This window comes from Pleurodeles waltl, chromosome 12 (genome assembly GCF_031143425.1).
Source record: "Pleurodeles waltl isolate 20211129_DDA chromosome 12, aPleWal1.hap1.20221129, whole genome shotgun sequence".
Classification (NCBI taxonomy): domain Eukaryota; kingdom Metazoa; phylum Chordata; class Amphibia; order Caudata; family Salamandridae; genus Pleurodeles; species Pleurodeles waltl.
In genome coordinates, this window is record NC_090451.1 from 2,062,594 (window position 1) to 2,089,930 (window position 27,337).

General features: G+C 39.5%; 5 non-coding genes across 5 annotated transcripts; all 5 read left to right on the forward strand.

Annotated features, from left to right (window-relative positions):
- Positions 1-4,186: 4,186 nt before the first annotated feature.
- TRNAS-GCU (transfer RNA serine (anticodon GCU)) lies at positions 4,187-4,268 on the forward strand. The gene has a single exon. It is a non-coding gene; the product is annotated as a tRNA-Ser (tRNA).
- Positions 4,269-4,773: 505 nt separating this feature from the next.
- On the forward strand, positions 4,774-4,855 carry TRNAL-AAG (transfer RNA leucine (anticodon AAG)). Its single transcript has one exon. It is a non-coding gene; the product is annotated as a tRNA-Leu (tRNA).
- A 4,653-nt stretch (positions 4,856-9,508) lies between these two features.
- Positions 9,509-9,590, forward strand: TRNAS-GCU (transfer RNA serine (anticodon GCU)). The gene has a single exon. It is a non-coding gene; the product is annotated as a tRNA-Ser (tRNA).
- A 505-nt stretch (positions 9,591-10,095) lies between these two features.
- Positions 10,096-10,177, forward strand: TRNAL-AAG (transfer RNA leucine (anticodon AAG)). The gene has a single exon. It is a non-coding gene; the product is annotated as a tRNA-Leu (tRNA).
- A 10,355-nt stretch (positions 10,178-20,532) lies between these two features.
- TRNAL-AAG (transfer RNA leucine (anticodon AAG)) lies at positions 20,533-20,614 on the forward strand. Its single transcript has one exon. It is a non-coding gene; the product is annotated as a tRNA-Leu (tRNA).
- Positions 20,615-27,337: the final 6,723 nt, after the last annotated feature.

Sequence of the window (27,337 nt, forward strand, 5' to 3'; positions counted from 1 at the left end):
GTCACCACCGCAGGTGTCCACAGTGTTTGTCCAAGTTACTATAGTTGTGAGCTTGTAGATGTGAGGTAGTGTGGCTGAGCAGGCTAAACTGGCTAGATTTAGGCTCCAGTCTCTCTGGAGCCGTGGGCTTGAATCCCAACACTTTAAGTTTACTTGAACCAAATACTTTTGCCAAAAAGGTTCATGTAATAAATATTCATTAGGGTCGTGGTTGTGAGTATGACACTAATGGATAAAAGTGGACTAACAATGCTACAATTCCTGAGACTACCACTGCACTAACAGCCTGGGAGAGGTTTGAGCTAGATACAAGATACTTGCATGAGGGAACTAACTCGAAAGGGGAACTATCCACTGATGTTTTCTATCGCTTGCTGAGTGAGTATGTTGACACAATGGATGCAAAAGATTGTTTTGTGTGTACACAGATTCCTGTTTCGGTACAAGAGGGGGTTACCTATCATAGACTGTCATTAACATATGGGATACGTTGTAGTCTGTTACTAACAAGATTCTATAACCAAGAAGAGATTCAATATTTTTACTCAAATCATGATCTTGTGTTTTCTAATGTGCCTATCATAGAGGATGTGAGTGGGGTAGCTAAGTACTATAGCATAAAGTTAGTTAAAGGATTCTTTCAGGCGACATTAACAATTAGTACATCTTATGCACACCACAATAATTTGACATGTTTGCTTACACCTGTAGAGAAAAGCTTTTTAGATCACACGGAAGAGAGAAGAAGGGCATTGAAGGGTAAACTAGAGAAAGGATTACAGCAACGTGCCTTTACTAGTAGTGACGGTTATAGTGCAATTAGAGAACAAGGGAAGTTAGCTTTAGACGCACTACATGTAGGAAAGCTTTGCATATCCAAGACCAAATCATACTATGACAATGTGTTTGTGGGAATGAGTGAATGTAAGCGTGTGTTTTTGTTTCAGAGTAAATGGACGTTCATGTTAAATGGACAGGATCCAGCAATCCCCGGGAATTATTATATATGTGGACTTAATGCTTATTACCGTCTTCCAAAGGGATAGTATGGGACATGTTATTTGGGGATAGTTTTCCCAAAGATATATCAACTTGACGATTTGAAAAGGTTACCAAAATTGTCTGAATTACATCGTACTAGACATAAGAAAGAGACTGCTGCTGGTGTAGTAGGAGACATATTTGGACGATAATTTCTTCAGTGGGAGTTATTATGAACTCCATAAAGATTCAAAAGTTGTCTACTATTGAGGATAATATGCTGACAAACTTTTCAGTGGCTATACTCCTGATGGATACTGAACTTGCTGTGGAGGGGGCTATGACTCTTCAAAACAGGCTTGCTTTAGACATTCTTTTAGTGAAAAATGGCAGAGTTTGTAGATTGCTCAATGGGTGTAATTGTTGCGCTTACATACCAGATAATAGTAATGAGATTAGAAGTATGCTTACTAACTTGACTAGGGATAGTACGGACTTGAAGGATTTGAAAGAACCAGGTGTTTGGAAAAAGGTTGGGAAAGGATTTGCTTCAGTGGGAAATTGGATTAGTAACATTTGGCATGGGATATTGTCTAAAATAATACAGGGGATATTGATTGTTATAGATTGCTTATTTGGATCATGGGTGGCATGTAAAATTAGTAAAAGAATAAAATTGAAGATGGCGAAAAATAATAGGAGGAGGGAAGAAAAACAAAGGGAAAAATTATTCAGGGCAAGATCAAAGGGGAAACCAAGAAGGGAAGAGATTGATATGAGGGAATTTTAGTATGTAAAATTAGTAGGGAAGATTTGTGTGATGACAAGAGTCATCAGAGGAGGGATTGCTGGAGTGTGTCTTTTAAAATTAATATTAACATGAAAAGCTTACAATATATTGTGTAATGAAGCTGCATAAAAAATGTGTTAACGTAGAAATAATGCACACGTTTGAAATGTGCCCACGGGGAGTGGCTACCAATGTATACGAAGACTAATGAAAGTTATTAATGCTGAATTAATTATGTACTAATGTTTTTAATTTGTATTAACGTATCAAAATTGGAGTTATGTATTAGGAGTTTGTTCATTAAGCAGTAGGCCTTAGTTTAGCGAAGGTCTGTGCCTAGCTGCCTGGTCTCATATCAAACTGTCTTTTTCTAACGTACAATGTGCTATTTTCCTGAAGGACATGAAACTGTACTTTCCCAGAAGCTAGTGATGTGTGTAGCTGTAGTAAATTCTTTCTCATGGGACCCTACTTGCTCAAGGAGACATTCTTGCTGAATGCAACAGTGTAATTTGTAACAGGTGCAAGGCTGCCTGGAGTAGGAGAAAACAATGGAACTACTGACTGTAGTGTAAAATGTAACTTTTCTTACCTGTCATTCCAACCGATGAAAACGTCAATAACATGGGCCAATCAACGACATGAGAACTGTGGTTTGTGTAAAACTCTGGTGAAGATTATTGGACAGAGATGGCGATGCACCAATGATTATCCATTGAGGAATTAGGAGTAAATTAGACAGCTTTGATTTAACCACATGACCCGAGGAGAAATCAGGCATTTATTGGACATTCCACTCCAAGCCATTCATTGCCATTCTACTGAGCCATTTAGGCCATTTAGTTTGAGACTTTGCCGTTTGTTCGCCCTGTTACTCTAAACCACCCTTTACTTATTCCTTACCTGATACTTACTTCTCCTCTATATGAGGGAAGTTCTTGTTCCTTAGCTATGCCATACTGATACTTTGCCCTGTCCTTTCTTTGCTGATGATGCAAACGACTGATGTCCCGAGGACGAAGACTGACGCTGTTTGCTGATCCGTTGGATGGGTAACTATCTGATGAAAATTGTAATTGTCTGTTTGCCTTTTCTTTCTAGGTACCAACTGCTCTTTGATAGAGGCCATAGTTAGATGTTTTCCAAATTTGTGTTTGCTAAATTGTTTTGCATGAAGCCCAACATGCTGATGCTAATACGAGGTTATTTAAGGTGTTCACTAAAATCTGACGCAAATAGACAAATGACTGAGTTCTTGCTTTGTTGAACCATGCACTACTGAGACTTTGCTAAGTTGCTTCTTAATAATTATGTGTTAATACTGAGTGAATATTCTCTATGCATTGATTAATTGCGTTTCTAATTGCAAATCTGAAGAGTTACTAATGAGATGAATTGCTGATGAGATTAACAGAAATTACTTTAGATTGTAACCAGTAAGGAAATAAATATACTAACACTTAACTAAATTGGGGTGGTTATTCATGACTGAAATATCATGGTGTGTTCACTTTATTGACTCTCATTAAAGGTTATTGATTAGCATGCTGATTAGTTATTGCGATTGTTGTTGAGATATTGATCTATTGATTTGTGATGCCAAAAGACATCTCGTACTGGGAAGTCCCCGAACCTGGTCTAAAAGGTTCATCGACCTAGGCGTGTCTCCTTGTAAGTTTACTTATCAAGGCTCTGACGCACCTTCACTAATAAAAAGTAATCTGATCGCTTGCTGCGGAGTCATCGTCAACAAAAACTACCAAAATATTACTTCAATGTATTGTAATTACGACTGCCTCAGTTTTATGCATTACGTGAGTAGTCGGACAGCAATTTATTTAGCGCAAAAATATTTCTTGTTGATGCACGTACGTTTTTAAACTGAAGTGTCATAGCTGTAGCGGCAATACTCCCAGTTTAGGGGGTTTTATAAACTAAGTTTTACTTTCTCCTACTTAAAACTTTTTGCAGAACAATGCACATTAAATGGGAAGGCAGTTTTCCTTAATTGTGTACTATTTGCTGCCTAATGTTCACATGTAAGCACACCACCAATAACTGACACCTAGAGACTCGAAAGCGCAATACCAGTACAATATTTGTATGATATTGCACTTTAAATCCACGTACAACTGAATTAAAGCAATCTTAGCTCATTTGAGGGTAGTGTGATAGTACATCACATATGGATAGAACACGTTTGGAAAGTGTAATTTTCATGATTACATTACATTTAACATATAAATTCAAGCTGAAGTAGGGATGGACAACAAGGTCGTATAGAGCAAAGCTGAAGACAACAAGTTACCATAACAATCTGTAAATATATGCTCTTTATTATGTTTAGACAACTATCACCTAATAGAACACATTTTGGCTACCATATTTTGTACTCCTGAAACATGGTGTTTTGAAGACGAGGTGGCCGAGTGGTTAAGGCGATGGACTGCTAATCCATTGTGCTCTGCATGCGTGGGTTCGAATCCCATCCTTGTCGGTTTATTGTTCCGTCTTTAGTTTTTAGTATGTGGTAGGGCTGGGTTAACCCTATTTTATGTGAAAGTTAAATGACATATCCCATGGTATTTCCGGCAGTACAACGGCTCAGTTTGGAAACACCGCTCAGTTGAGTACTGTGCTTAGGCATTACTGTAAACAGCGCCAGCCGGGTTCTGCTCATGAATCACAAAATCTTTCCTGAGGCGGAGGGTTGGTAAGTTGAGGGACCTAGATAGTTTGATTCCTTATCCTTAAAGAAAGAGAAGCAGCGCGTGCGGGACGCCAATGTAAGGGTTGTCTTCCTACGGACTCTCAGGACTGGCACTCCCTGACACCTCCCATGGCCCGGGGCCAATCCTGACCTACTGAATGTATCACGTGTCTGCTGCTGTTGGCGTTGACTTTCCTAGGATCACTTCACAGGCTATACACCCTTATTCTCCAACTCCCCTATACAACAGAACATCTCACTTCAGAAAGCTTACAGAAACAGGTTTGCACAGGGTAGTGTGGCCGAGCGGTCTAAGGCGCTGGATTAAGGCTCCAGTCTCTTTGGAGGCGTGGGTTCGAATCCCACCGCTGCCAGTATTTTTCAACTCATAAACGTATTTTGTCTGCATCAGTGTCTCACTCTCTGCCTTCTGCACCTACGATCCACATAGCGAGAGGTGAGACTATGTAAAGTGGTGACATAAATATATAAGGGTAGCCAGACAGTGGGACCGAGCCTTCTTACTTTAAAAAACCACAACCTAAGGTGACAAGAATTGTACCGGTAAACAAACCAGCTGTCTTGAAGTCTAGCTATAGAGGCGACGAGAGGGGTCACTGTGATGCTGAAAGTTCAGTGAGTGTAAACAGTAGAACGCTGTGTGATAAGTTTCCTTGCAGTGATGACAGCTCGCGTTTCTAAAGCAGAGAGCAAACATACAATGGGGAAGAAGAATAAATAAGGAAAGACATATATTATATGCAGACAGTTATTATACTTTGCTTTTCACCTGTAACTCGCTCAACTGTCGGTGAATGCTGCGTTACCCTGCATAGCCAGGTCACCACAGCGGGTGTCCACAGTGTTTGGCCAAGTTACTATAGTTGTGAGCTTGTAGATGTGAGGTAGTGTGGCTGAGCAGGCTAAACTGGCTAGATTTAGGCTCCAGTCTCTCTGGAGCCGTGGGCTTAAATCCCAACACTTTAAGTTTACTTGAACCAAATACTTTTGCCAAAAAGGTTCATGTAATAAATATTCATTAGGGTCGTGGTTGTGAGTATGACACTAATGGATAAAAGTGGACTAACAATGCTACAATTCCTGAGACTACCACTGCACTAACAGCCTGGGAGAGGTTTGAGCTGGATACAAGATACTTGCATGAGGGAACTAACTCGAAAGGGGAACTATCCACTGATGTTTTCTATCGCTTGCTGAGTGAGTATGTTGACACAATGGATGCAAAAGATTGTTTTGTGTGTACACAGATTCCTGTTTCGGTACAAGAGGGGGTTACCTATCATAGACTGTCATTAACATATGGGATACGTTGTAGTCTGTTACTAACAAGATTCTATAACCAGGAAGAGATTCAATATTTTTACTCAAATCATGATCTTGTGTTTTCTAATGTGCCTATCATAGAGGATGTGAGTGGGGTAGCTAAGTACTATAGCATAAAGTTAGTTAAAGGATTCTTTCAGGCGACATTAACAATTAGTACATCTTATGCACACCACAATAATTTGACATGTTTGCTTACACCTGTAGAGAAAAGCTTTTTAGATCACACGGAAGAGAGAAGAAGGGCATTGAAGGGTAAACTAGAGAAAGGATTACAGAAACGGGCCTTTGCTAGTAGTGACGGTTATAGTGCAATTAGAGAACAAGGGAAGTTAGCTTTAGACGCACTACATGTAGGAAAGCTTTGCATATCCAAGACCAAATCATACTATGACAATGTGTTTGTGTGAATGACTAAATGTAAGCGTGTGTTTTTGTTTCAGAGTAAATGGACGTTCATGTTAAATGGACAGGATCCAGCAATCCCCGGGATTTATTATATATGTGGACTTAATGCTTATTACCGTCTTCCAAAGGGATAGTATGGGACATGTTATTTGGGGATAGTTTTCCCAAAGATATATCAACTTGACGATTTGAAAAGGTTACCAAAATTGTCTGAATTACATTGTACTAGACATAAGAAAGAGACTGCTGCTGGTGTAGTAGGAGACATATTTGGGACGATAATTTCTTCAGTGGGAGTTATTATGAACTCCATAAAGATTCAAAAGTTGTCTACTATTGAGGATAATATGCTGACAAACTTTTCAGGGGCTATACTCCTGATGGATACTGAACTTGCTGCGGAGGGGGCTATGACTCTTCAAAACAGGCTTGCTTTAGACATTCTTTTAGTGAAAAATGGCAGAGTTTGTAGATTGCTCAATGGGTGTAATTGTTGCGCTTACATACCAGATAATAGTAATGAGATTAGAAGTATGCTTACTAACTTGACTAGGGATAGTACGGACTTGAAGGATTTGAAAGAACCAGGTGTTTGGAAAAAGGTTGGGAAAGGATTTGCTTCAGTGGGAAATTGGATTAGTAACATTTGGCATGGGATATTGTCTAAAATAATACAGGGGATATTGATTGTTATAGATTGCTTATTTGGATCATGGGTGGCATGTAAAATTAGTAAAAGAATAAAATTGAAGATGGCGAAAAATAATAGGAGGAGGGAAGAAAAACAAAGGGAAAAATTATTCAGGGCAAGATCAAAGGGGAAACCAAGAAGGGAAGAGATTGATATGAGGGAATTTTAGTATGTAAAATTAGTAGGGAAGATTTGTGTGATGACAAGAGTCATCAGAGGAGGGATTGCTGGAGTGTGTCTTTTAAAATTAATATTAACATGAAAAGCTTACAATATATTGTGTAATGAAGCTGCATAAAAAATGTGTTAACGTAGAACTAATGCACACGTTTGAAATGTGCCCACGGGGAGTGGCTACCAATGTATACGAAGACTAATGAAAGTTATTAATGCTGAATTAATTATGTACTAATGTTTTTAATTTGTATTAACGTATCAAAATTGGAGTTATGTATTAGGAGTTTGTTCATTAAGCAGTAGGCCTTAGTTTAGCGAAGGTCTGTGCCTAGCTGCCTGGTCTCATATCAAACTGTCTTTTTCTAACGTACAATGTGCTATTTTCCTGAAGGACATGAAACTGTACTTTCCCAGAAGCTAGTGATGTGTGTAGCTGTAGTAAATTCTTTCTCATGGGACCCTACTTGCTCAAGGAGACATTCTTGCTGAATGCAACAGTGTAATTTGTAACAGGTGCAAGGCTGCCTGGAGTAGGAGAAAACAATGGAACTACTGACTGTAGCGTAAAATGTAACTTTTCTTACCTGTCATTCCAACCGATGAAAACGTCAATAACATGGGCCAATCAACGACATGAGAACTGTGGTTTGTGTAAAACTCTGGTGAAGATTATTGGACAGAGATGGCGATGCACCAATGATTATCCATTGAGGAATTAGGAGTAAATTAGACAGCTTTGATTTAACCACATGACCCGAGGAGAAATCAGGCATTTATTGGACATTCCACTCCAAGCCATTCTTTGCCATTCTACTGAGCCATTTAGGCCATTTAGTTTGAGACTTTGCCGTTTGTTCGCCCTGTTACTCTAAACCACCCTTTACTTATTCCTTACCTGATACTTACTTCTCCTCTATATGAGGGAAGTTCTTGTTCCTTAGCTATGCCATACTGATACTTTGCCCTGTCCTTTCTTTGCTGATGATGCAAACGACTGATGTCCCGAGGACGAAGACTGACGCTGTTTGCTGATCCGTTGGATGGGTAACTATCTGATGAAAATTGTAATTGTCTGTTTGCCTTTTCTTTCTAGGTACCAACTGCTCTTTGATAGAGGCCATAGTTATATGTTTTCCAAATTTGTGTTTGCTAAATTGTTTTGCATGAAGCCCAACATGCTGATGCTAATACGAGGTTATTTAAGGTGTTCACTAAAATCTGACGCAAATAGACAAATGACTGAGTTCTTGCTTTGTTGAACCATGCACTACTGAGACTTTGCTAAGTTGCTTCTTAATAATTATGTGTTAATACTGAGTGAATATTCTCTATGCATTGATTAATTGCGTTTCTAATTGCAAATCTGAAGAGTTACTAATGAGATGAATTGCTGATGAGATTAACAGAAATGACTTTAGATTGTAACCAGTAGGGAAATAAATATACTAACACTTAACTAAATTGGGGTGGTTATTCATGACTGAAATATCATGGTGTGTTCACTTTATTGACTCTCATTAAAGGTTATTGATTAGCATGCTGATTAGTTATTGCGATTGTTGTTGAGATATTGATCTATTGATTTGTGATGCCAAAAGACATCTCGTACTGGGAAGTCCCCGAACCTGGTCTAAAAGGTTCATCGACCTAGGCGTGTCTCCTTGTAAGTTTACTTATCAAGGCTCTGACGCACCTTCACTAATAAAAAGTAATCTGATCGCATGCTGCGGAGTCATCGTCAACAAAAACTACCAAAATATTACTTCAATGTATTGTAATTACGACTGCCTCAGTTTTATGCATTACGTGAGTAGTCGGACAGCAATTTATTTAGCGCAAAAATATTTCTTGTTGATGCACGTACGTTTTTAAACTGAAGTGTCATAGCTGTAGCGGCAATACTCCCAGTTTAGGTGGTTTTATAAACTAAGTTTTACTTTCTCCTACTTAAAACTTTTTGCAGAACAATGCACATTAAATGGGAAGGCAGTTTTCCTTAATTGTGTACTATTTGCTGCCTAATGTTGACATGTAAGCACACCACCAATAACTGACACCTAGAGACTCGAAAGCGCCATACCAGTACAATATTTGTATGATATTGCACTTTAAATCCACGTACAACTGAATTAAAGCAATCTTAGCTCATTTGAGGGTAGTGTGGTAGTTCATCACATATGGATAGAACATGTTTGGAAAGTGTAATATTCATGATTACATTACATTTAACATATAAATTCAAGCTGAAGTAGGGATGGACAACAAGGTCGTATAGAGCAAAGCTGAAGACAACAAGTTACCATAACAATCTGTAAATATATGCTCTTTATTATGTTTAGACAACTATCACCTAATAGAACACATTTTGGCTACCATATTTTGAACTCCTGAAACATGGTGTTTTGAAGACGAGGTGGCCGAGTGGTTAAGGCGATGGACTGCTAATCCATTGTGCTCTGCACGCGTGGGTTCGAATCCCATCCTCGTCGGTTTATTGTTCCATCTTTAGTTTTTAGTATGTGGTAGGGCTGGGTTAACCCTATTTTATGTGAAAGTTAAATGACATATCCCATGGTATTTCCGGCAGTACAACTGCTCAGTTTGGAAACACCGCTCAGTTGAGTACTGTGCTTAGGCATTACTGTAAACAGCGCCAGCCGGGTTCTGCTCATGAATCACAAAATCTTTCCTGAGGCGGAGGGTTGGTAAGTTGAGGGACGTAGATAGTTTGATTCCTTATCCTTAAAGAAAGAGAAGCAGCGCGTGCGGGACACCAATGTAAGGGTTGTCTTCCTACGGACTCTCAGGACTGGCACTCCCTGACACCTCCCGTGGCCCGGGGCCAATCCTGACCTACTGAATGTATCACGTGCCTGCTGCTGTTGGCGTTGACTTTCCTAGGATCACTTCATAGGCTATACACCTTTATTCTCCAACTCCCCTATACAACAGAACATCTCACTTCAGAAAGCTTACAAAAAGAGGTTTGCACAGGGTAGTGTGGCCGAGCAGTCTAAGGCGCTGGATTAAGGCTCCAGTCTCTTTGGAGGCGTGGGTTCGAATCCCACCGCTGCCAGTATTTTGCAACTCAAGAACGTATTTTGTCTGCATCAGTGTCTCACTCTCTGCCTTCTGCACCTACGATCCACATAGCGAGAGGTGAGACTATGTAAAGTGGTGACGTATATATATAAGGGTAGCCAGACAGTGGGACCGAGCCTTCTTATTTTAAAAAACCACAACCTAAGGTGACAAGAATTGTACCGGTAAACAAACCAGCTGTCTTGAAGTCTAGCTATAGAGGCGACGAGAGGGGTCACTGTGATGCTGAAAGTTCAGTGAGTGTAAACAGTAGAACGCTGTGTGATAAGTTTCCTTGCAGTGATGACAGCTCACGTTTCTAAAGCAGAGAGCAAACATACAATGGGGAAGAAGAATAAATAAGGAAAGACATATATTATATGCAGACAGTTATTATACTTTGCTTTTCACCTGTAACTCGCTCAACTGTCGGTGAATGCTGCGTTACCCTGCATAGCCAGGTCACCACAGCGGGTGTCCACAGTGTTTTGCCAAGTTACTATAGTTGTGAGCTTGTAGATGTGAGGTAGCGTGGCTGAGCAGGCTAAACTGGCTAGATTTAGGCTCCAGTCTCTCTGGAGCCGTGGGCTTGAATCCCAACACTTTAAGTTTACTTGAACCAAATACTTTTGCCAAAAAGGTTCATGTAATAAATATTCATTAGGGTCGTGGTTGTGAGTATGACACTAATGGATAAAAGTGGACTAACAATGCTACAATTCCTGAGACTACCACTGCACTAACAGCCTGGGAGAGGTTTGAGCTGGATACAAGATACTTGCATGAGGGAACTAACTCGAAAGGGGAACTATCCACTGATGTTTTCTATCGCTTGCTGAGTGAGTATGTTGACACAATGGATGCAAAAGATTGTTTTGTGTGTACACAGATTCCTGTTTCGGTACAAGAGGGGGTTACCTATCATAGACTGTCATTAACATATGGGATACGTTGTAGTCTGTTACTAACAAGATTCTATAACCAGGAAGAGATTCAATATTTTTACTCAAATCATGATCTTGTGTTTTCTAATGTGCCTATCATAGAGGATGTGAGTGGGGTAGCTAAGTACTATAGCATAAAGTTAGTTAAAGGATTCTTTCAGGCGACATTAACAATTAGTACATCTTATGCACACCACAATAATTTGACATTTGCTTACACCTGTAGAGAAAAGCTTTTTAGATCACACGGAAGAGAGAAGAAGGGCATTGAAGGGTAAACTAGAGAAAGGATTACAGCAACGGGCCTTTGCTAGTAGTGACGGTTATAGTGCAATTAGAGAACAAGGGAAGTTAGCTTTAGACGCACTACATGTAGGAAAGCTTTGCATATCCAAGACCAAATCATACTATGACAATGTGTTTGTGGGAATGAGTGAATGTAAGCGTGTGTTTTTGTTTCAGAGTAAATGGACGTTCATGTTAAATGGACAGGATCCAGCAATCCCCGGGATTTATTATATATGTGGAATCCATAAAGATTCAAAAGTTGTCTACTATTGAGGATAATATGCTGACAAACTTTTCAGGGGCTATACTCCTGATGGATACTGAACTTGCTGCGGAGGGGGCTATGACTCTTCAAAACAAGCTTGCTTTAGACATTCTTTTAGTGAAAAATGGCAGAGTTTGTAGATTGCTCAATGGGTGTAATTGTTGCGCTTACATACCAGATAATAGTAATGAGATTAGAAGTATGCTTACTAACTTGACTAGGGATAGTACGGACTTGAAAGATTTGAAAGAACCAGGTGTTTGGAAAAAGGTTGGGAAAGGATTTGCTTCAGTGGGAAATTGGATTAGTAACATTTGGCATGGGATATTGTCTAAAATAATACAGGGGATATTGATTTTTATAGATTGCTTATTTGGATCATGGGTGGCATGTAAAATTAGTAAAAGAATAAAATTGAAGATGGCGAAAAATAATAGGAGGAGGGAAGAAAAACAAAGGGAAAAATTATTCAGGGCAAGATCACAGGGGAAACCAAGAAGGGAAGAGATTGATATGAGGGAATTTTAGTATGTAAAATTAGTAGGGAAGATTTGTGTGATGACAAGAGTCATCAGAGGAGGGATTGCTGGAGTGTGTCTTTTAAAATTAATATTAACATGAAAAGCTTACAATATATTGTGTAATGAAGCTGCATAAAAAATGTGTTAACGTAGAAATAATGCACACGTTTGAATGTGCCCACGGGGAGTGGCTACCAATGTATACGAAGACTAATGAAAGTTATTAATGCTGAATTAATTATGTACTAATATTTTTAATTTGTATTAACGTATCAAAATTGGAGTTAATTAGTAGGAGTTTGTTCATTAAGCAGTAGGCCTTAGTTTAGCGAAGGTCTGTGCCTAGCTGCCTGGTCTCATATCAAACTGTCTTTTTCTAACGTACAATGTGCTATTTTCCTGAAGGACATGAAACTGTACTTTCCCAGAAGCTAGAGATGTGTGTAGCTGTAGAAAATTCTTTCTCATGGGACCCTACTTGCTCAAGGAGACATTCTTGCTGAATGCAACAGTGTAATTTGTAACAGGTGCAAGGCTGCCTGGAGTAGGAGAAAACAATGGAACTACTGACTGTAGCGTAAAATGTAACTTTTCTTACCTGTCATTCCAACCGATGAAAACGTCAATAACATGGGCCAATCAACGACATGAGAACTGTGGTTTGTGTAAAACTCTGGTGAAGATTATTGGACAGAGATGGCGATGCACCAATGATTATCCATTGAGGAATTAGGAGTAAATTAGACAGCTTTGATTTAACCACATGACCCGAGGAGAAATCAGGCATTTATTGGACATTCCACTCCAAGCCATTCTTTGCCATTCTACTGAGCCATTTAGGCCATTTAGTTTGAGACTTTGCCGTTTGTTCGCCCTGTTACTCTAAACCACCCTTTACTTATTCCTTACCTGATACTTACTTCTCCTCTATATGAGGGAAGTTCTTGTTCCTTAGCTATGCCATACTGATACTTTGCCCTGTCCTTTCTTTGCTGATGATGCAAACGACTGATGTCCCGAGGACGAAGACTGACGCTGTTTGCTGATCCGTTGGATGGGTAACTATCTGATGAAAATTGTAATTGTCTGTTTGCCTTTTCTTTCTAGGTACCAACTGCTCTTTGATAGAGGCCATAGTTAGATGTTTTCCAAATTTGTGTTTGCTAAATTGTTTTGCATGAAGCCCAACATGCTGATGCTAATACGAGGTAATTTAAGGTGTTCACTAAAATCTGACGCAAATAGACAAATGACTGAGTTCTTGCTTTGTTGAACCATGCACTACTGAGACTTTGCTAAGTTGCTTCTTAATAATTATGTGTTAATACTGAGTGAATATTCTCTATGCATTGATTAATTGCGTTTCTAATTGCAAATCTGAAGAGTTACTAATGAGATGAATTGCTGATGAGATTAACAGAAATGACTTTAGATTGTAACCAGTAGGGAAATAAATATCCTAACACTTAACTAAATTGGTGTGGTTATTCATGACTGAAAGATCATGGTGTGTTCACTTTATTGACTCTCATTAAAGGTTATTGATTAGCATGTTGATTAGTTATTGCGATTGTTGTTGAGATATTGATCTATTGATTTGTGATGCCAAAAGACATCTCGTACTGGGAAGTCCCCGAACCTGGTCTAAAAGGTTCATCGACCTATGCGTGTCTCCTTGTAAGTTTACTTATCAAGGCTCTGACGTGCCTTCACTAATAAAAAGTAATCTTATCGCTTGCTGCGGAGTCATCGTCAACAAAAACTACCAAAATATTACTTCAATGTATTGTAATTACGACTGCCTCAGTTTTATGCATTACGTGAGTAGTCGGACAGCAATTAATTTAGCGCAAAAATATTTCTTGTTGATGCACGTACGGTTTTAAACTGAAGTGTCATAACTGTAGCGGCAATATTCCCAGTTTAGGTGGTTTTATAAACTAAGTTTTACTTTCTCCTACTTAAAACTTTTTGCAGAACAATGCACATTAAATGGGAAGGCAGTTTTCCTTAATTGTGTACTATTTGCTGCCTAATGTTGACATGTAAGCACACCACCAATAACTGACACCTAGAGACTCGAAAGCGCCATACCAGTACAATATTTGTATGATATTGCACTTTAAATCCACGTACAACTGAATTAAAGCAATCTTAGCTCATTTGAGGGTAGTGTGATAGTACATCACATATGGATAGAACACGTTTGGAAAGTGTAATTTTCATGATTACATTACATTTAACATATAAATTCAAGCTGAAGTAGGGATGGACAACAAGGTCGTATAGAGCAAAGCTGAAGACAACAAGTTACCATAACAATCTGTAAATATATGCTCTTTATTATGTTTAGACAACTATCACCTAATAGAACACATTTTGGCTGCCACATTTTGTACTCCTGAAACATGGTGTTTTGAAGACGAGGTGGCCGAGTGGTTAAGGCGATGGACTGCTAATCCATTGTGCTCTGCACGCATGGGTTCGCATCTCATCCTCTTTGGTTTATTGTTCCGTCCTTAGATTTTAGTATGTGGTAGGGCTGGATTAACCCTATTTTATGTGAAAGTTAAATGACATATCCCATGGTATTTCCGGCAGTACAACGGCTCAGTCTGGAAACACCGCTCAGTTGAGTACTGTGCTTAGGCATTACTGTAAACAGCGCCAGCCGGGTTCTGCTCATGAATCACAAAATCTTTGCTGAGGCGGAGGGTTGGTAAGTTGAGGGACGTAGATAGTTTGATTCCTTATCCTTAAAGAAAGAGAAGCAGCGCGTGCGGGACGCCAATGTAAGGGTTGTCTTCCTACGGACTCTCAGGACTGGCGCTCCCTGACATCTCCCATGGCCCGGGACCAATCCTGACCTACTGAATGTATCACGTGCCTGCTGCTGTTGGCGTTGACTTTCCTTGGATCACTTCACAGGCTATACACCCTTATTCTCCAACTCCCCTATACAACAGAACATCTCACTTCAGAAAGCTTACAGAAACAGGTTTGCACAGGGTAGTGTGGGTGAAGGGTCTAAGGCGCTGGATTAAGGCTCCAGTCTCTTTGGAGATGTGGGTTCGAATCCCACCGCAGCCAGTATTTTTCAACTCACAAACGTATTTTGTCTGCATCAGTGTCTCACTCTCTGCCTTCTGCACCTACGATCCACATAGCGAGAGGTGAGACTATGTAAAGTGGTGACGTATATATATAAGGGTAGCCAGACAGTGGGACCGAGCCTTCTTATTTTAAAAAACCACAACCTAAGGTGACAAGAATTGTATCGGTAAACAAACCAGCTGTCTTGAAGTCTAACTATAGAGGCGACGAGAGGGGTCACTGTGATGCTGAAAGTTCAGTGAGTGTAAACAGTAGAACGCTGTGTGATACGTTTCCTTGCAGTGATGACAGCTCGCGTTTCTAAAGCAGAGAGCAAACATACAATGGGGAAGAAGAATAAATAAAGAAAGACATATATTATATGCAGACAGTTATTATACTTTGCTTTTCACCTGTAACTCGCTCAACTGTCGGTGAATGCTGCGTTACCCTGCATAGCCAGGTCACCACAGCAGGTGTCCACAGTGTTTGGCCAAATTACTATAGTTGAGAGCTTGTAGATGTGAGGTAGCGTGGCTGAGCAGGCTAAACTGGCTAGATTTAGGCTCCAGTCTCTCTGGAGCCGTGGTCTTGAATCCCAACACTTTAAGTTTACTTGAACCAAATACTTTTGCAAAAAAGGTTCATGTAATAAATATTCATTAGGGTCGTGGTTGTGAGTATGACACTAATGGATAAAAGTGGGACTAACAATGCTACCATTCCTGAGACTACCACTGCACTAACAGCCTGGGAGAGGTTTGAGCTGGATACAAGATACTTGCATGAGGGAACTAACTCGAAAGGGGAGCTATCCACTGATGAATTCTATCGCTTGCTGAGTGAGAATGTTGACACAATGGATGCAAAAGATTGTTTTGTGTGTACACAGATTCCTGTTTCGGTACAAGAGGGGGTTACCTATCATAGACTGTCATTAACATATGGGATACGTTGTAGTCTGTTACTAACAAGATTCTATAACCAGGAAGAGATTCAATATTTTTACTCAAATCATGATCTTGTGTTTTCTAATGTGCCTATCATAGAGGATGTGAGTGGGGTAGCTAAGTACTATAGCATAAAGTTAGTTAAAGGATTCTTTCAGGCAACATTAACAATTAGTACATCTTATGCACACCACAATAATTTGACATGTTTGCTTACACCTGTAGAGAAAAGCTTTTTAGATCACACGGAAGAGAGAAGAAGGGCATTGAAGGGTAAACTAGAGAAAGGATTACAGCAACGGGCCTTTGCTAGTAGTGACGGTTATAGTGCAAATTAGAGAACAAGGGAAGTTAGCTTTAGACGCACTACATGTAGGAAAGCTTTGCATATCCAAGACCAAATCATACTATGACAATGTGTTTGTGGGAATGAGTGAATGTAAGCGTGTGTTTTTGTTTCAGAGTAAATGGACATTCATGTTAAATAGACAGGATCCAGCAATCCCCGGGATTTATTATATATGTGGACCTAATGCTTATTACCATCTTCCAAAGGGATAGTATGGGACATGTTATTTGGGGATAGTTTTCCCAAAGATATATCAACTTGACGATTTGAAAAGGTTACCAAAATTGTCTGAATTACATCGTACTAGACTTAAGAAAGAGACTGCTGCTGGTGTAGTAGGAGACATATTTGGGACGATAATTTCTTCAGTGGGAGTTATTATGAACTCCATAAAGATTCAAAAGTTGTCTACTATTGAGGATAACATGCTGACAAACTTTTCAGGGGCTATACTCCTGATGGATACTGAACATGCTGCGGAGGGGGCTATGACTCTTCAAAACAGGCTTGCTTTAGACATTCTTTTAGTGAAAAATGGCAGAGTTTGTAGATTGCTCAATGGGTGTAATTGTTGCGCTTACATACCAGATAATAGTAATGAGATTAGAAGTATGCTTACTAACTTGACTAGGGATAGTACGGACTTGAAGGATTTGAAAGAACCAGGTGTTTGGAAAAAGGTTGGGAAAGGATTTGCTTCAGTGGGAAATTGGATTAGTAACATTTGGCATGGGATATTGTCTAAAATAATACAGGGGATATTGATTGTTATAGATTGCTTATTTGGATCATGGGTGGCATGTAAAATTAGTAAAAGAATAAAATTGAAGATGGCGAAAAATAATAGGAGGAGGGAAGAAAAACAAAGGGAAAAATGATTCAGGGCAAGATCAAAGGGGAAACCAAGAAGGGAAGAGATTGATATGAGGGAATTTTAGTATGTAAAATTAGTAGGGAAGATTTGTGTGATGACAAGAGTCATCAGAGGAGGGATTGCTGGAGTGTGTCTTTTAAAATTAATATTAACATGAAAAGCTTACAAAATATTGTGTAATGAAGCTGCATAAAAAATGTGTTAACGTAAAAATAATGCACACGTTAGAAATGTGCCCACGGGGAGTGGCTACCAATGTATACGAAGACTAATGAAAGTTATTAATGCTGAATTAATTATGTACTAATGTTTTTAATTTGTATTAACATATCAAAATTGGAGTTATGTATTAGGAGTTTGTTCATTAAGCAGTAGGCCTTAGTTTAGCGAAGGTCTGTGCCTAGCTGCCTGGTCTCATATTAAACTGTCTTTTTCTAACGTGCAATGTGCTATTTTGCTGAAGGACATGAAACTGTACTTTCCCAAAAGCTAGAGATGTGTGTAGCTGTAGTAAATTCTTTCTCAATGGACCCTACTTGCTCAAGGAGACATTCTTGCTGAATGCAACAGTGTAATTTGTAACAGGTGCAAGGCTGCCTGGAGTAGGAGAAAACAATGGAACTACTGACTGTAGCGTAAAATGTAACTTTTCTTACCTGACATTCCAACCGATGAAAACGTCAATTACATCGGCCAATCAACGACATGAGAACTGTGGTTTGTGTAAAACTCTGGTGAAGATTATTGGACAGAGATGGCGATGCACCAATGATTATCCATTGAGGAATTAGGAGTAAATTAGACAGTTTTGATTTAACCACATGACCCGAGGAGAAATCAGGCATTTATTGGACATTCCACTCCAAGCCATTCTTTGCCATTCTACTGAGCCATTTAGGCCATTTCGTTTGAGACTTTGCCGTTTGTTCGCCCTGTTACTCTAAACCACCCTTTACTTATTCCTTACCTGATACTTACTTCTCCTCTATATGAGGGAAGTTCTTGTTCCTTAGCTATGCCATACTGATACTTTGCCCTGTCCTTTCTTTGCTGATGATGCAAACGACTGATGTCCTGAGGACGAAGACTGACGATGTTTGCTGATCCGTTGGATGGGTAACTATCTGATGAAAATTGTAATTGTCTGTTTGCCTTTTCTTTCTAGGTACCAACGCTCTTTGATAGAGGCCATAGTTAGATGTTTTCCAAATTTGTGTTTGCTAAATTGTTTTGCATGAAGCCCAACATGCTGATGCTAATACGAGGTTATTTAAGGTGTTCACTAAAATCTGACGCAAATAGACAAATGACTGAGTTCTTGCTTTGTTGAACCATGCACTACTGAGACTTTGCTAAGTTGCTTCTTAATAATTATGTCTTAATTCTGAGTGAATATATCTCTATGCATTGATTAATTGCGTTTCTAATTGCAAATCTGAAGAGTTACTAATGTAATGAATTGCTGATGAGATTAACAGAAATGACTTTAGATTGTAACCAGTAGGGAAATAAATATCCTAACACTTATCTAAATTGGTGTGGTTATTCATGACTGAAATATCATGGTGTGTTCACTTTATTGACTCTCATTAAAGGTTATTGATTAGCATGCTGATTAGTTATTGCGATTGTTGTTGAGATATTGATCTATTGATTTGTGATGCCAAAAGACATCTCGTACTAGGAAGTCCCCGAACCTGGTCTAAAAGGTTCATCGACCTAGGCGTGTCTCCTTGTAAGTTTACTTATCAAGGCTCTGACGCGCCTTCACTAATAAAAAGTAATCTTATCGCTTGCTGCGGAGTCATCGTCAACAAAAACTACCAAAATATTACTTCAATGTATTGTAATTACGACTGCCTCAGTTTTATGCATTACGTGAGTAGTCGGACAGCAATTTATTTAGCGCAAAAATATTTCTTGTTGATGCACGTACGTTTTTAAACTGAAGTGTCATAGCTGTAGCGGCAATACTCCCAGTTTAGGTGGTTTTATAAACTAAGTTTTACTTTCTCCTACTTAAAACATTTTGCAGAACTATGCACATTAAATGGGAAAGCAGTTTTCCTTAATTGTGTACTATTTGCTGCCTAATGTTGACATGTAAGCACGCCACCAATAACTGACACCTAGAGACTCGAAAGCGCCATACCATTACAATATTTGTATGATATTGCACTTTAAATCCACGTACAACTGAATTAAAGCAATCTTAGCTCATTTGAGGGTAGTGTGATAGTACATCACATATGGATAGAACACGTTTGGAAAGTGTAATTTTCATGATTACATTACATTTAACATATAAATTCAAGCTGAAGTAGGGATGGACAACAAGGTCGTATAGAGCAAAGCTGAAGACAACAAGTTACCATAACAATCTGTAAATATATGCTCTTTATTATGTTTAGACAACTATCACCTAATAGAACACATTTTGGCTACCATATTTTGTACTCCTGAAACATGGTGTTTTGAAAACAAGGCGGCCGAGTGGTTAGGGCGCTGGACTGCTAATACATTGTGCTCTGCACGCGTGGGTTCGAATCCCATCCTCGTCGGTTTATTGTTCTGTCTTTAGTTTTTAGTATGTGGTAGGGCTGGGTTAACCCTATTTTATGTGAAAGTTAAATGACATATCCCATGGTATTTCCGGCAGTACAACGGCTCAGTTTGGAAACACCGCTCAGTTGAGTACTGTGCTTAGGCATTACTGTAAACAGCGCCAGCCGGGTTCTGCTCATGAATCACAAAATCTTTCCTGAGGCGGAGGGTTGGTAAGTTGAGGGACGTCGATAGTTTGATTCCTTATCCTTAAAGAAAGAGAACCAGCGCGTGCGGGACGCCAATGTAAGGGTTGTCTTCCTAAGGACTCTCAGGACTGGCGCTCCCTGACACCTCCCATGGCCCGGGGCCAATCCTGACCTACTGAATGTATCACGTACCTGCTGCTGTTGGCGTTGACTTTCCTAGGATCACTTCACAGGCTATACACCCTTATTCTTCAACTCGCCTATACAACAGAACATCTCACTTCAGAAAGCTTACAGAAAGATGTTTGCACAGGGTAGTGTGGCCGAGCGGTCTAAGGTGCTGGATTAAGGCTCCAGTCTCTTTGGAGGTGTGGGTTCGAATCCCACCGCTGCCAGTATTTTTCAACTCACAAACGTATTTTGTCTGCATCAGTGTCTCACTCTCTGCCTTCTGCACCTACGATCCACATAGCGAGAGGTGAGACTATGTAAAGTGGTGACGTATATATATAAGGGTAGCCAGACAGTGGGACCGAGCCTTCTTATTTTAAAAAACCACAACCTAAGGCGACAAGAATTGTATCGGTAAATAAACCAGCTGTCTTGAAGTCTAACTATAGAGGCGACAAGAGGGGTCACTGTGATGCTGAAAGTTCAGTGAGTGTAAACAGTAGAACGCTGTGTCATACTTTTCCTTGCAGTGATGACAGCTCGCGTTCCTAAAGCAGAGAGCAAACATACAATGGGGAAGAAGAATAAATAAGGAAAGACATATATTATATGCAGACAGTTATTATACTTTGCTTTTCACCTGTAACTCGCTCAACTGTCGGTGAATGCTGCCTTACCCTGCATAGCCAGGTCACCACAGCGGGTGTCCACAGTGTTTGACCAAGTTACTATAGTTGTTAGCTTGTAGATGTGAGGTAGCGTGGCTGAGCAGGCTAAACTGGCTAGACTTAGGCTCCAGTCTCTCTGGAGCCGTGGGCTTGAATCCCAACACTTTAACTTTACTTGAACCAAATACTTTTGCAAAAAAGGTACATGTAATAAATATTCATTAGGGTCGTGGTTGTGAGTATGACACTAATGAATAAAAGTGGGACTAACAATGCTACGATTCCTGATTCTACCACTGCACTAACAGACTGGGAGAGGTTTGAGCTGACGATTTGAAAAGGTTACCAAAATTGTCTGAATTACATCGTACTAGACATAAGAAAGAGACTGCTGCTGGTGTAGTAGGAGACATATTTGGGACGATAATTTCTTCAGTGGGAGTTATTATGAACTCCATAAAGATTCAAAAGTTGTCTACTATTGAGGATAACATGCTGACAAACTTTTCAGGGGCTATACTCCTGATGGATACTGAACTTGCTGCGGAGGGGGCTATGACTCTTCAAAACAGGCTTGCTTTAGACATTCTTTTAGCGAAAAATGGCAGAGTTTGTAGATTGCTCAATGGGGGTGTAATTGTTGCGCTTACATACCAGATAATAGTAATGAGATTAGAAGTATTCTTACTGACTTGACTAGGGATAGTACGGACTTGAAGGATTTGAAAGAACCAGGTGTTTGCAAAAAATGTTGGGAAAGGATTTGCTTCAGTGGGAAATTGGATTAGTAACATTTGGCATGGGATATTGTCTAAAATAATACAGGGGATATTGATTGTTATAGATTGCTTATTTGGATCATGGGTGGCATGTAAAATTAGTAAAAGAATAAAATTGAAGATGGCGAAAAATAATAGGAGGAGGGAAGAAAAACAAAGGGAAAAATTATTCAGGGCAAGATCAAAGGGGAAACCAAGAAGGGAAGAGATTGATATGAGGGAATTTTAGTATGTAAAATTAGTAGGGAAGATTTGTGTGATGACAAGAGTCATCAGAGGAGGGATTGCTGGAGTGTGTCTTTTAAAATTAATATTAACATGAAAAGCTTTCAATATATTGTGTAATGAAGCTGCATAAAAAATGTGTTAACGTAGAAATAATGCACACGTTTGAAATGTGCCCACGGGGAGTGGCTACCAATGTATACGAAGACTGATGAAAGTTATTAATGCTGAATTAATTATGTACTAATGTTTTTAATTTGTATTAACATATCAAAATTGGAGTTATGTATTAGGAGTTTGCTCATTAAGCAGTAGGCCTTAGTTTAGCGAAGGTCTGTGCCTAGCTGCCTGGTCTCATATTAAACTGTTTTTTTCTAACGTGCAATGTGCTATTTTCCTGAAGGACATGAAACTGTACTTTCCCAGAAGCTAGAGATGTGTGTAGCTGTAGTAAATTCTTTCTCATGGGACCCTACTTGCTCAAGGAGACATTCTTGCTGAATGCAACAGTGTAATTTGTAACAGGTGCAATGCTGCCTGGAGTAGGAGAAAACAATGGAACTACTGACTGTAGCGTAAAATGTAACTTTTCTTACCTGACATTCCAACCGATGAAAACGTCAATAACATGGGCCAATCAACGACATGAGAACTGTGGTTTGTGTAAAACTCTGGTGAAGATTATTGGGCAGAGATGGCGATGCACCAATGATTATCCATTGGGGAATTAGGAGTAAATTAGACAGTTTTGATTTAACCACATGACCCGAGGAGAAATCAGGCATTTATTGGACATTCCACTCCAAGCCATTCTTTGCCATTCTACTGAGCCATTTAGGCCATTTCGTTTGAGACTTTGCCGTTTGTTCGCCCTGTTACTCTAAACCACCCTTTACTTATTCCTTACCTGATACTTACTTCTCCTCTATATGAGGGAAGTTCTTGTTCCTTAGCTATGCCATACTGATACTTTGCCCTGTCCTTTCTTTGCTGATGATGCAAACGACTGATGTCCCGAGGACGAAGACTGACGCTGTTTGCTGATCCGTTGGATGGGTAACTATCTGATGAAAATTGTAATTGTCTGTTTGCCTTTTCTTTCTAGGTACCAACTGCTCTTTGATTGAGGCCATAGTTTGATGTTTTCCAAATTTGTGTTTGCTAAATAGTTTTGCATGAAGCCCAACATGCTGATGCTAATACGAGGTTATTTAAGGTGTTCACTAAAATCTGACGCAAATAGACAAATGACTGAGTTCTTGCTTTGTTGAACCATGCACTACTGAGACTTTGCTAAGTTGCTTCTTAATAATTATGTGTTAATACTGAGTGAATATTCTCTATGCATTGATTAATTGCATTTCTAATTGCAAATCTGAAGAGTTACTAATGAGATGAATTGCTGATGAGATTAACAGAAATTACTTTAGATTGTAACCAGTAGGGTAATAAATATCCTAACACTTAACTAAATTGGTGTGGTTATTCGTGACTGAAAGATCATGGGGTGTTCACTTTATTGACTGTCATTAAAGGTTATTGATTAGCATACTGATTAGTTATTGCGATTGTTGTTGAGATATTGATCTATTGATTTGTGATGCCAAAAGACATCTCGTACTGGGAAGTCCCCGAACCTGGTCTAAAAGGTTCATCGACCTAGGCGTGTCTCCTTGTAAGTTTACTTATCAAGGCTCTGACGCGCCTTCACTAATAAAAAGTAATCTGATCGCTTGCTGCGGAGTCATCGTCAACAAAAACTACCAAAATATTACTTCAATGTATTGTAATTACGACTGCCTCAGTTTTATGCATTACATGAGTAGTCGGACAGCAATTTATTTAGCGCAAAAATATTTCTTGTTGATGCACGTACGTTTTTAAACTGAAGTGTCATAGCTGTAGCGGCAATACTCCCAGTTTAGGTGGTTTATAAACAAAGTTTTACTTTCTCCTACTTAAAACATTTTGCAGAACAATGCACATTAAATGTGAAGGCAGTTTTCCTTAATTGTGTACTATTTGCTGCCTAATGTTGACATGTAAGCACACCACCAATAACTGACACCTAGAGACTCGAAAGCGCCATACCAGTACAATATTTGTATGATATTGCACTTTAAATCCACGTACAACTGAATTAAAGCAATCTTAGCTCATTTGAGGGTAGTGTGATAGTACATCACATATGGATAGAACACGTTTGGAAAGTGTAATTTTCATGATTACATTACATTTAACATATAAATTCAAGCTGAAGTAGGGATGGACAACAAGGTCGTATAGAGCAAAGCTGAAGACAACAAGTTACCATAACAATCTGTAAATATATGCTCTTTATTATGTTTAGACAACTATCACCTAATAGAACACATTTTGGCTACCATATTTTGTACTCCTGAAACATGGTGTTTTGAAGACGAGGTGGCCGAGTGGTTAAGGTGATGGACTGCTAATCCATTGTGCTCTGCACGCGTGGGTTCGCATCTCATCCTCTTCGGTTTATTGTTCCGTTTTTAGTATGAGGTAGGGCTGGGTTAACCCTATTTTATGTGAAAGTTAAATGACATATCCCATGGTATTTCCGGCAGTACAACGGCTCAGTTTGGAAACACCGCTCAGTTGAGTACTGTGCTTAGGCATTACTATAAACAGCGCCAGCCGGGTTCTGCTCATGAATCACAAAATCTTTCCTGAGGCGGAGGGTTGGTAAGTTGAGGGACGTAGATAGTTTGATTCCTTATCCTTAAAGAAAGAGAAGCAGCACGTGCGGGATGCCAATGTAAGGGTTGTCTTCCTACGGACTCTCAGGACTGGCGCTCCCTGACACCTCCCATGGCCCGGGGCCAATCCTGACCTACTGAATGTATCACGTGCCTGCTGCTGTTGGCGTTGACTTTCCTAGGATCACTTCACAGGCTATTCACCCTTATTCTCCAACTCCCCTATACAACAGAACATCTCACTTCAAAAAGCTTACAGAAACAGTTTTGCACAGGTTAGTGTGCCCGAGCGGTCTAAGGCGCTGGATTAAGGCTCCAGTCTCTTTGGAGGCGTGGGTTTGAATCCCACCGCTGCCAGTATTTTTCAACTCACAAACATATTTTGTCTGCATCAGTGTCTCACTCTCTGCCTTCTGCACCTACGATCCACATAGCGAGAGGTGAGACTATGTAAAGTGGTGACGTATATATATAAGGGTAGCCAGACAGTGGGACCGAGCCTTCTTATTTTAAAAAACCACAACCTAAGGTGACAAGAATTGTATCGGTAAACAAACCAGCTGTCTTGAAGTCTAACTATAGAGGCGACGAGAGGGGTCACTGTGATGCTGAAAGTTCAGTGAGTGTAAACAGTAGAACGCTGTGTGATACGTTTCCTTGCAGTGATGACAGCTCGCGTTTCTAAAGCAGAGAGCAAACATACAATGGGGAAGAAGAATAAATAAGGAAAGACATATATTATATGCAGACAGTTATTATACTTTGCTTTTCACCTGTAACTCGCTCAACTGTCGGTGAATGCTGCGTTACCCTGCATAGCCAGGTCACCACAGCGGGTGTCCACAGTGTTTGGCCAAGTTACTATAGTTGTGAGCTTGTAGATGTGAGGTAGCGTGGCTGAGCAGGCTAAACTGGCTAGATTTAGGCTCCAGTCTCTCTGGAGCCGTGGGCTTGAATCCCAACACTTTAAGTTTACTTGAACCAAAAACTTTTGCAAAAAAGGTTCATGTAATAAATATTCATTAGGGTCGTGGTTGTGAGTATGACACTAATGGATAAAAGTGGGACTAACAATGCTACCATTCCTGAGACTACCACTGCACTAACAGCCTGGGAGAGGTTTGAGCTGGATACAAGATACTTGCATGAGGGAACTAACTCGAAAGGGGAACTATCCACTGATGTTTTCTATCGCTTGCTGAGTGAGTATGTTGACACAATGGATGCAAAAGATTGTTTTGTGTGTACACAGATTCCTGTTTCGGTACAAGAGGGGGTTACCTATCATAGACTGTCATTAACATATGGGATACGTTGTAGTCTGTTACTAACAAGATTCTATAACCAGGAAGAGATTCAATATTTTTACTCAAATCAGGATCTTGTGTTTTCTAATGTGCCTATCATAGAGGATGTGAGTGGGGTAGCTAAGTACTATAGCATAAAGTTAGTTAAAGGATTCTTTCAGGCGACATTAACAATTAGTACATCTTATGCACACCACAATAATTTGACATGTTTGCTTACACCTGTAGAGAAAAGCTTTTTAGATCACACAGAAGAGAGAAGAAGGGCATTGAAGGGTAAACTAGAGAAAGGATTACAGCAACGGGCCTTTGCTAGTAGTGACGGTTATAGTGCAATTAGAGAACAAGGGAAGTTAGCTTTAGACGCACTACATGTAGGAAAGCTTTGCATATCCAAGACCAAATCATACTATGACAATGTGTTTGTGGGAATGAGTGAATGTAAGCGTGTGTTTTTGTTTCAGAGTAAATGGACGTTCATGTTAAATGGACAGGATCCAGCAATCCCCTGGATTTATTATATATGTGGACTTAATGCTTATTACCGTCTTCCAAAGGGATAGTATGGGACATGTTATTTGGGGATAGTTTTCCCAAAGATATATCAACTTGACGATTTGAAAAGGTTACCAAAATTGTCTGAATTACATCGTACTAGACATAAGAAAGAGATTGCTGCTGGTGTAGTAGGAGACATATTTGGGACGATAATTTCTTCAGTGGGAGTTATTATGAACTCCATAAAGATTCAAAAGTTGTCTACTATTGAGGATAACATGCTGACAAACTTTTCAGGGGCTATACTCCTGATGGATACTGAACTTGCTGCGGAGGTGGCTATGACTCTTCAAAACAGGCTTGCTTTAGACATTCTTTTAGTGAAAAATGGCAGAGTTTGTAGATTGCTCAATGGGTGTAATTGTTGCGCTTACATACCAGATAATAGTAATGAGATTAGAAGTATGCTTACTAACTTGACTAGGGATAGTACGGACTTGAAGGATTTGAAAGAACCAGGTCTTTGGAAAAAGGTTGGGAAAGGATTTGCTTCAGTGGGAAATTGGATTAGTAACATTTGGCATGGAATATTGTCTAAAATAATACAGGGGATATTGATTGTTATAGATTGCTTATTTGGATCATGGGTGGCATGTAAAATTAGTAAAAGAATAAAATTGAAGATGGCGACAAATAATAGGAGGAGGGAAGAAAAACAAAGGGAAAAATTATTCAGGGCAAGATCAA